Below are 9,610 nucleotides of genomic sequence, written 5' to 3'. Positions count from 1 at the left end.
GAGTTTTATAGTTCAAATCAGGAAAAATAAATATGGTAAATGGACAACAGTACAAAGATTCACAATATGTTTAGGGGTATGTATACCCCTGAACCCCCCCCCCCCGAAAAAACACTGCTCCCATTGCTAACGGGCCCTGAGGTAGGCCTGCTCAGGATAATATTCAGGTGTTAAAATCTTCAACGTCATTCCTGCTGTCTTCTCTTCGGCTTCTCAGAGTAGTCCTATTACAATTAATGGACCTTCATGTTCATTAATTACAACTTAGCACCTTTAACCCAGACAGCGTTTGAAACAGAGCACTGTGATCTGACAGGCCTTTAAACCAGAGAATTGTCCTGCTTAATGTAGGACACATGTCCTCCCCATTTCCCATGGACAGTCCCCGAATTTACAAATCAGTCCCCTGACAAAATCCATGTATTTAGTAGGAAGTTGAAAAGTGCCCCCAGATTCATTGAAAAAAATCTGGTAACCTTAAAGTATTGTTGTTGTTGTTTAGTTGTTTAGTCGTGTCCGACTCTTCATGACCCCATGGATCAGAGCATGCTAAGCACTCCTGTCTTCCACGGCCTCCCGCAGTTTGGTCAAACTCATGCTCGTAGCTTCAAGAACAATATCCAGCCATCTAGTCCTCTGTCGTCCCCTTCTCCTTGTGCCCTCCATCTTTCCCAACATCAGGGTCTTTTCCAGGGAGTCTTCTCTTCTCATGAGGTGGCCAAAGTATTGGAGCCTCAGCTTCAGGATCTGTCTTTCCAGTGAGCACTCAGGGCTGATTTCCTTCAGAATGGAGAGGTTTGGTCTTCTTGCAGTCCATGGGACTCTCAAGAGTCTCCTCCAGCACCATAATTCAAAAGCATCAATTCTTCGGCGATCAGCCTTCTTTATGGTCCAGCTCTCACTTCCATACATCACTACTGGGAAAACCATAGCTTTAACTATACGGGCCTTTGTCGGCAAGGTGATGTCTCTGCTTTTTAAGATGCTGTCTAGGTTTTGTCCCAAGAAGCAGGTGTCTTTTAATTTTGTGACTGCTGTCACCATCTGCAGTGATCATGGAGCCCAAGAAAGTAAAATCTCTCACTGCCTCCATTTCTTTCCCTTCTATTTGCCAGGAGGTGATAGGACCAGTGGCCATGATCTTAGTTTTTTTGATGTTGAGCTTCAGACCATATTTTGCGCTCTCCTCTTTCACCCTCATTAAAAGGTTCTTTAATTCCTCCTCACTTTCTGCTATCAAGGTTGTGTCATCTGCATATCTGAGCTTGTTGATATTTCTTCTGGCAATCTTAATTCCGGCTTGGGATTCACCCAGTCCAGGCTTTCGTATGATGAATTCTGCATATAAGTTAATCTTAGAGTATACCCCAGCACAAAACATCTGCTCATTTTATTTTTAAGTGGGAAAACCTTGACACGGGCCAATGCTCTTTTTTGAAAAGTTGTTAAGGTAAAGGTAAAGGTACCCCTGCCCGTACGGGCCAGTCTTGACAGACTCTAGGGTTGTGCGCTCATCTCACTCTAGAGGCCGGGGGCCAGCGCTGTCCGAAGACACTTCCGGGTCACGTGGCCAGCGTGACATCGCTGCTCTGGCGAGCCAGAGCCGCACACGGAAACGCCGTTTACCTTCACGCTAGTAAGCGGTCCCTATTTATCTACTTGCACCCGGGAGTGCTTTCGAACTGCTAGGTTGGCAGGTGCTGGGACCGAACAACGGGAGCGCACCCCGCCACGGGGATTCGAACCGCCGACCTTTCGATCGGCAAGTCCTAGGCGCTGAGGCTTTTTACCCACAGCGCCACCCGGGTCCCGGGTGAAAAGTTGTTACAGAATGGGTATTCCTGGAAGCTCTCCATCCAATTCCATGTAACGATTTGAGCAATAAACAAGGGTGATTTCAAGAGGAATGGGTATACTCTTATATCAATCTGCAGTCAAGATTTCCTGTGGAAGACCTTCCTTTCTCCCTAAAACCCTAGTGGCAGAGCTAGGGAAACTCTGGCCCTTCAGACGTTGTTGGACTCCAACTCCCATCACCCCCTGCCAGCATGTCCAACTATTGGGGATGATGCAAATCATGGTCTACCAACATCTGGAGGACCACTGGTTTAGGAGATGTTCAAAAATTACCAATTCCTGAGAAGGGATTGACTAAACTGCAAACCATCAGCACACCAGGAATGGCTGAAAATGCCGAGTTGAGACCCTAGGAGGGAAGAAGGCCTGTGTGGGCCAAATCCTGCCCAGAGCATCTGGAAAATTCAGATGTGGATTGATTATTTCCCCCCACCTCCATTTAGCTTCATATGTTGAGCTTCAGGCTTGCAGAGTGTAATTTCATCTTGCAGAACTCATGTTAGATCACAAGACACACCTGCCTTCAAACAGAAGGGCATGTCTTTAATCAAAGCAGCTCCTTCGTAGCATGGAGATTTTGTATCGATAAGGCAAAGTGCAGAGACCCTTTTTCCTCCCTCGCCTCCTTTGAATTCCATGGCGTTCAAGGAGGAGATATGCTTCATTTCCTGATTAACCGGGCATTTCCTTGGCTCTTTCTGTAGCTAACCGGGAGGTACGTAACTGTCGACAGACAAAAGTTCTGAGACATGTGATAGGAAAGCTGCCTGTGTATTATGGTCTACCTTCATGGGCACAGCTAGTGAGATAGAGGCATCCTGTTAGCCACTGCTGGAAGCTACTTGCTAGAACAGAAAGACCTTTGGTGTATTCTGGTAGTGAGGTTTGCAGGCAGAAAAAAGTCCTTGTAAAAATTCATCAGCATTTGAGTGATGAATACACATGCGTTTGTTTACCTAACAGCTCTCAGTGCCCTTTTGTCGCCTGCTGAAGACATTATTTAGACAAGCCTAACCAGATGTTCAGAAAGTTTTAATTTCTTTAAGTCTATTTGATTGCAGTTTTAACCTTCTATATGTTTTATATTACAGTTGTGAATTTTTTTAGTGATAATTTTTTTGTTCTATCTTTTTTGTATACCACTTTGAGGTTTTTTCTGCAAGCAAGCAATATATAAATCTTATTAAACAAACAAACAAATAACAAACTACATAACCAATCCTCAACCCCTAGGCTATAAATGGATGTGGATAATACAATAAAATAGAAAATGTGCAGAGCTTTGCAAACTAAGGTTTGCTAGAAATGCAACTCATCCTCCCAGGAAATAAGGGATATCTGTGTTAATAGTGTTTTCATTTTTATAGACCTGATACAATTTCTATTATCCCAAAAGTCTGGAATGTACTAATGAGGTCTCTGAGGCCCTTTTTGTATCTCCTTCAATATTTCATACCTGTTTTCTGTCATTGTTTTGTTTTATGATTGATTTTGCATTTTACTTAAACAAACAAAAAATAAACAAACTACACTTCCCAGGATTCCTTGGGGGGGGCGGGACATGATTGTTATAGTGGTATCAGAGTGCTTAAAATGTATAATACAGATGTGACCTAACTTAGCACTTACTACTAGGAATGGGACTTAACATTGGATACAATCCATTCCTTCCAGCATTTGGAGACAAACTGTTATTTTGATACAAATCATTGTTTCTAGTGTTTGGATACCAACTGTTGGTGTGATCCAAACCATTGTTTCTAGTGTTTGGATACAAACCATTGTTTCTAGGATTTTTTATGAAGAACACACAATAAAACAAAAGGTGTGTGGGGTGTGTGTGTGTGTGTGTGTGTGTGTGTTAGAGAGAGAGAGAGAGAGAGATGAATGAATGAATGGGAGGAGGAAGCTGCAATTTTTCCCTTCAAGGAATTATTGACACCAGCTCCAAAATACTGTGTTAACAGAAGACTTATCTGCTCCAGTCTTCACAGTAGGGTTATCTGTCCCTTTAACGTGATAGATGGTTGGAGACGTGAAGGATGATAGATGTGCAAGTCCTAGTGGTGATTCTAATTTAGGAGGTGGGGAGCTTGGTGTGCGAAAGAGAGAGACTGTCTGCCTTTGGTGAAATGTTACATAGAATCCCTGACATAAGCTCTATCAAGGCTTCACTCTGGCAGCAAAATTTGCCTCACAACTGTCACTTTCACCAGCAGGCAATCTTCCCAGAATCAACGATGAGGCTTGTTAAAAAGAACTTTTCTCATGCTTTTTAGAGTAAAATCAAGGAAGGGTGATTTGGGTCAGTACAGACTGTCCTCAGCTAAAGTCAGGATTGGCTAGGCATTTACAAACTTTTTGGTGAGCAACATTGGAGGGGGGATGTTGCCAAGGAGAATCATCTGATCCCAAGAGTTCTCTCCTGTCTTTAAAGGTTCCTCCAGACGACCCATTTATTGAGTCCTGGTCCTTATTTCCTTGCACAAAGCTTACATGTAAATTAGATGGTTTTCAGTTTTTACTGAGCTCTAGTGGGGTGTATCTGGTACTGCCTGGGAATTTGTAGAAACCCCCCCCCCCAAAAAAAATATTGTGAGTCTTGATTAATATATAATTTGTGTGTCTGTGTCTAATCTTGCCCCTTTCTAAAATTTATTTATAGGTTGGTGTTTTGCTTTTTGTAAATCTGCCGAAGAATAAAACAAAATAAAATCAGAATTAAGGGGTTTCTAATAATGACCTTTTTCTAATAGGTGGGGGGACGGGACAAAACATGGAGGGTCAAGGAGGGTCAGTTGGGGAGCGGGGAGTGAGAAATGTCCCAATCTTTACCTGAGGAATGTTGGAGGGTTTGCACACATGTGGATTATTTTGGCCTGGCTGGAATGTGTCTTTGAACTCCATGTTTCATATTTGCCTGGATGAAGGGCAGAGAAGTGTGTGTGTGTTGAACCCATTCTTCTGCAAAAAAGCAAAGTTTGCATTCATTGCTCCGCCTACTTTTGCTACTGGCCCCGCCCACAACTTGCATGTGGTCCTCAGAAAACTGCCCCAAAGGGAGCTGCACATCTTAGAATGGTTTATCAGTCAATCCTGCTTCACAGGGAGTTCTGGAAATTGTAGACATGTAAGGGGGAATTTGTAGCCATGTAAGGGTGGCGCTGTGGGTTAAACCACAGAGCGTTGCTGATCAGAAGGTCGGCGGTTCGAATCTCCACAACGGGGTGAGCTCCCGTTGCTCGGTCCCTGCTCCTGCCAACCTAGCAGTTCGAAAGCACCTCAAAGTGCAAGTAGATAAATAGGCACTGCTCCAGCGGGAAGGTAAACGGCGCTTCCGTGCACTGCTCTGGTTCGCCAGAAGCGGCTTAGTCATGCTGGCCACATGACGCCGGCTCCCTCAGCCAATAAAGCGAGATGAGCGCCGCAACCCCAAAGTCGGTCACGACTGGACCTAATGTTCAGGGGTCCCTTTACCTTTAAGGGGGAATAACAACTCTCCTAACAACCCTCCTAACAACTTTCAGTACGCTTAACGAACTCCAGCTCCCAGAATTCTTTGGGGGTAGCCATGACTGCTTAAAGCAGTATCATAGTGCTTTCAAATGTATGATGCCCAAATATTCTCAAGCTTAGGGCCACAGATAATGTTGGACAACAACTCCCATCATCCCTAACTAGCAGGACCAGTGGTCAGGGATGATGGGAGTTGTAGTCCAACAACATCTGGGGACCCAAGCATGAGAAAGGCTGCCTTAGACGGATTCGCTCGCACCTCTATCCCCTTGCAAGCAGCAGGGAGTTTTGTTGCATACAGCAGCCAGCTACTTTCCACAGCTGCCGCTCATTTTCTTTCTGAATCTGTTCTCTCGGCAAAAGCAGTTTAATTAAAATTGGTAACTGTCTGATGCCATTTTGGGCACCAATGAAGGCGGTGAACATCTGGAACAAGTTCCTCGTCCACAGTTAGTGTTTAAGTCAGAATGTAAACACTTGCATTCGTCCAAACAAACCTTTAATTGGCTAGGCGGTGCTGTGAAGACCAGTGGAATAGTTCAGGTCAGCATCTCCTGAAATATGCAATTGTGGGAGAGGGATAAGGAGCACCCCAGTTTTATTTAGGTGTATCACTTTATCATGTTCTTTAGCCCCCCCAAAATGTACTCAGAGTGACTTACAAGTCATTAAAAAAAAAAGAAGCAGCAGCAGTCCCTGCCTTCAGGCTTACAATCTAAACAAGGCACAACACAAAAGGAAAATGGATTGGGATGGGAGGAGAAAATAAGCAAAACTCGGGCTCAAGTTCATAGTTATTTATTTATTTATAAAAATATTTCTATGCAGCTCATACAGATATTATTAATAAACATGTGGTTTAACAATCCATTTCTCTTCTCAGTGATTTATGGGAATTGTAGCTCTGTCAGGGTAAGGCGGCACTCTCAGCACTCTTCCCAAGTGCTGGGAAAGTCATGTCTTGCTCAACGTAGTATGATACTGCTTTAAATGCACATTGCAGATGGAGTCCTGGACTGTGCAAGTTGTATCTTGACGGGGTGTTACTGGCACAAAAATGGAAACAACAGGAAATACTGACAATAGAAGACTGGAGATCAAAGTTGTTAGACTATGCTGAATTGGATAAGATGACTGGAAAGATTAGATACTTAAGAGACCAAAAGTTTACAGAAGACTGGGGAAAATTTGTTGATTATCTGGAAAGTATAAGTGAAGGTCAAATAAGGCTAGAAGGTTTTAAAAGAGCACTGTGAAAACGCGAGAGATATTGTTAAAAGGAAATGGAGGAAAAAAGACTTAAATAATGACAATATAAAGAAAAGGAAATGCGTAAATTAATAATGACTACGAAAGATTTACGGAAAAGCTGAAGGAAGTCCAAAAAGAAAGACTTGGAAATAATTTGAATGTGAAAATAATGTATGTTTTGTTTTGTTTTGTTTTGTTGTAAATCAATAAAAAAATATTTATAAAAAAAAAGTTGTATCTTGACGACTCATATTGTTTCCTTCTGTTGGCAATTTAGCTTCACTTCATTCGTAATCTGTATTTTCTCCAAAGAGCTCAGGGTAGCACCTATAGTTCATACACACACTCACATTTTATCTTCACAACAACCCTGTGTGGTAGGAAAGGCCCAAGATCACCCAGTGAGCTTCATAGCCAAGAGACGATTCAAACCTAGGACCTCCTACACACACATAAACCCCCACTTTCTCTATCTCGATTCCAGGACAAGCCTTACCTGTTTTTGACTTTTATGCAGCCCTCAATGATGTAGAGCAGGCTTCCTCAACCTCGGCCCTCCAGATGTTTTGAGACTACAATTCCCATCATCCCTGACCACTGGTTATGCTAGCTAGGGATCATGGGAGTTGTAAGCCAAGAACATCTGGAGGGCCAAGGTTGAGGAAGCCTGGTGTAGTGTTTCTGTCCTAAGAAGAGGTGATGATTTGACTAAGCTAAATATAATTGATTAGAATTTGAGGTCAACTGAGAAACATCTGCAGCCCTTTGCTCTGAATTTTTAAGTGGAAGGCTGCAGGTGCTGATCAATTAATCTGTTACTTTAATTGATTTACAGTGCAATCACAGAAGTAAAACTCATTGAGTTCAATGAGACTTACTTGGACTTATTTCTGGAGAAGAAGATCCACAGGTCTGTACACTAAATCCCTTTGTAATCAATTGGAAAGTTATCCCTGATTCACTGGGTGAGACTTTGTCTTAAAAAAAAATAATGTTAATTAATTTTATTGCAGGCACAAAAAACTGCAGAAAGGAATCCCCTTTCCATCTCATATATGAAGGAATGCCTATTTTAAGATGGCATATAATAAGCTGTCTCCCACAAAGTCAAAACTATGGGTCCATTTAGTTCAGTATTGTCAACACTGGCTGGCAGCTGTTCTCCAGAGCTGGCAGTGCTACCTGCCATACCTGGAGATCTTAGAGATTGCACCTGGACCTTTTACAGGCAAGGTAGATGTTCTGCTGCCAGTGAGGTTTTAAAATCAAAACACTTGATAAAGTTGCTAAAATTCCTTGCTGCATTAATCACCTTTATATTAAGAATTGTCATTTTCTATGTTTCTAATATTTGCTTGGTATTCCAATTTTTAAAATATCCTTTCCCCTATTCCCTGTCCGCATGCATTGTCCATTGCACCCATGCCTAGACTTTGGATTGGATAGAAAAGTAAACAATTATTGCTCCCTTTTATTAACAATTATGGGATGGGGGGCGGAATAACCCCCCTGGAATTATAAAAAGATCCAACTGCATGTGTCGCGTTCTTTTAATCATTGTCATAATGATATAATATTTCAGCTGGGTTTTAATATGAAAGTTTTATTTTGCTCTGGCTTTTTCTCTTTTCACAGAAAGCAAATCTTACATGGCATTTTAATCATCCGCTTAATCTCCCAAATCAAATAGTTTACAGCTTTACATTCTGGAAATATACACCAGAAGGGTTGAAAAAAGTGCCCAGTAAAATTATGGTTTTATGATAACGCCGGGTATGAGTTACAGTTTCCCCAGTAAAATCACCGCAGCCAAACAGATGCTAAGGCAAAACCATTGCTCAGCTTTACTCCTCTATAATAATTGGGACACCTGCTAATGTTGCCATTGCAGTTAAAGGTCCTCCTATATTTCTTTTGTAAACATTCTTTTGGGGAGATTTATCAACTGGCCATAAATAGTCAGCCAGGGATGAAATGCAGCACAGAAGGCCTTAAAACAAAAGATACACTGCCATTTGGATTTCAAAAGCACATTGGCAGAATTCGGTTGTTGTGTCTATTTGCTCACTTTAGGAATCCAAATTCCTACTTGGTTTGTTGACTTTAAGTAATCTAGGGCAGTTGTCTAGTTGTTGTTGTTTTCCTAATCTGCAAGAAGATGCACCCAATGGCCCATGCTTGACATTCGTTTTTAGAACAACCACAACACGCCCAAACAATGCAAGGCAGACAAAACAGGATAAGTTAAATTTAGCACGTTAGAGCAACTCGCAAAACAGAAACGTTGCTAATATTACCGAAATGCTTTCAGCTTCCTGAAACCCCTACAGGTAGGTTGTGCGAGAAAGTTTTACATTCATATCCCATTTCATTTTAGGAAAAATTCATTTATGCAGGCTCAGTGTGGGATTTGCAGTTAGTTCATACAGAAGGGGTGTGGGGCAAAATGTGGCATTATGGAGCACCCTTGTGGCTCACTGGTCGCACACTCAAAAGTTCCCAGATTGTATCCCCAGCACCTCCAGGCATGGCTAGGAGAGGCTCCTCACCAGGAATCCCCAAGAGTCACTTCTAGTTAGCATAGACAATGTTGAGCTACATGAAAAGATGGCCTGACTCAGTATAAGACAGTTTTCTACATTGTTGGTCCCAGCCAGCCACGCTCTCCTCTAAAATATTCCATTCCATCCCCCCCCGACTTCTCCCTTTCCTTCCAGGGCCGGATTTAGGTTTGATGAGGCCCTAAGCTACTGAAGGTAATGGGGCCATTTATATGTCCAGCTGTCCTTTGCCAACAACAAATTGTCACTGTTTTTTTGTGTTGAATATATGCTATATATGCTAATAGGTATCTAAAGCCGTTTGCACATAACAAATGGGAGCCTACACAACACAAAACACTGTTGATGTATGTAGGTTTTATTCTATTTATTTTTTTTATCTTATATTTTGGAAATGTACATCCAGGTGTTTTTTTCCTTTAAAT

At 42.2% G+C, this 9,610-nt stretch overlaps 1 protein-coding gene across 2 annotated transcripts in view; it reads left to right on the top strand.

Annotated features, from left to right (window-relative positions):
* Positions 1-2,534: 2,534 nt before the first annotated feature.
* Positions 2,535-9,610, top strand: part of FOXL3 (forkhead box L3) — a 30,233-nt gene continuing 23,157 nt past the window's right edge. The window contains exon 1 of one of the 2 annotated variants that reach the window (XM_083413749.1): positions 2,535-2,572. The gene's annotated coding sequence lies outside the window, so the exon portion shown is untranslated. Of the gene's footprint in view, positions 2,573-7,512; positions 7,535-9,610 lie in introns of those variants that run through there. The other variant, XM_083413750.1, reaches the window with a different exon arrangement.

The sequence above is a fragment of the Podarcis tiliguerta genome, assembly GCF_965153285.1.
Source record: "Podarcis tiliguerta genome assembly, chromosome: 14".
NCBI classification, from domain to species: domain Eukaryota; kingdom Metazoa; phylum Chordata; class Lepidosauria; order Squamata; family Lacertidae; genus Podarcis; species Podarcis tiliguerta.
This window is presented reverse-complemented; position numbering and strand designations above follow the sequence as displayed.